The 1293-nt window shown below is 40.8% G+C and overlaps 1 protein-coding gene across 1 annotated transcript in view; it reads left to right on the plus strand.

The window, feature by feature from the left end:
- Window positions 1–1293, plus strand: part of LOC101853622 — a 19968-nt gene that overhangs the window by 9240 nt on the left and 9435 nt on the right. The gene's annotated exons all lie outside the window — the stretch shown is intronic.

The following is a 1293-nucleotide window of genomic DNA, read 5'->3' on the forward strand; positions in this document are numbered from 1 at the left end:
TACACTTACACACATACACATACACACACACACACACACACACACACACACACATACACACACACACACTCATACACACGCAAATACACACAGATATCTTATTACATAATGTATAAACGTACATGCACTCACACTATTTCACTCACTCTCTCAGGCGTACTCAACGTGGTATGCTCACCTGACCTAATTTTTCTCGGGTTTCCAAGATGCTGTCAGTGATGGCATGTTCATCAAAATACCCTGAAGATAACGAAGCCTTCAGATGTATATGTGAATGCAAACAGAGAAAAAAGATACACAAAGAGAAAACTAGCAGCAGCTTTGCTTTGCTCGCTGTGCCCTATGTGAACGTAAGCAGAATGTCTTTCTTTCTGCACTCTTGTGTGAAATGAACCATCGTTAGCACCCCATTAGTACAGACAAAGAGAAACAGAAAGAGAAAGACTAGAGGGCAACAACAAAATACAGGTGGAAGATTGTGCATGTGCGAGAGAGAGAGAGAGAGAGAGAGAGAGAGAGAGAGAGAGAGAGAGAGAGAGAGAGAGAGAGAGAGAGAGGAGAGAGACATTTTGCAGCGTGCAATCCTCAAATAACGATTACTAATAAGCACAGTTTTCAGACTTTTTAATAGTCTTTCCTATCCCAAGTGCAACTTTTCTTAAAACTAGCGATCAGGTTTGGCAGCATCATCATACTGAACAATTATAGAACTTCTTTCCAGCTCACGAGACCTGCTGGAGCCTTTAGTTAGGGGGGGGGTAGCTTAGCTGGCATCGAGCAAGTCCATTATGCAGATGACTCAGGTTTTTTCCACGGACGAAGCATGCTCACATTTTGGAAGTTGAGTGAGTTTTCATGGCTTTCCATATGCTTGGATCAGTAGGCTACCACTGAAGACGTACAGATTAGCAAGGAGTGTTGAAAAGGTGGTTAATCAAATGCCTTCACATCACTTTAAAAGGCCTGATATTCTCATGTAAAGCATCAACGTAGATATTGACTGAGCAGCAATGAGAATGTAACCTCTCAACATGACTTATATCAGATAATGCAGGGTATGAAAGAAATGTTTATGATTCTATGAATATGATGTATTTCTTTAGAAAATCAGAAGACTTGTATCAGTGTCAGCAACAAAGGCTGATTAACAGTTTTAGGGGAAGAATAAGAACATTTCAGCTCTCATTTCAAACTGAAACAACTTATCTCATAGGGTTAAATGCTTGGAAGACGTCTTGAAATCAGTTCTCTCTCTCTCTCTCTCTCTCTCTCTCTCTCTCTCTCTCTCTCTCT

The sequence above is a fragment of the Aplysia californica genome, unplaced genomic scaffold, assembly GCF_000002075.1.
Source record: "Aplysia californica isolate F4 #8 unplaced genomic scaffold, AplCal3.0 scaffold00227, whole genome shotgun sequence".
NCBI lineage: Eukaryota > Metazoa > Mollusca > Gastropoda > Aplysiida > Aplysiidae > Aplysia > Aplysia californica.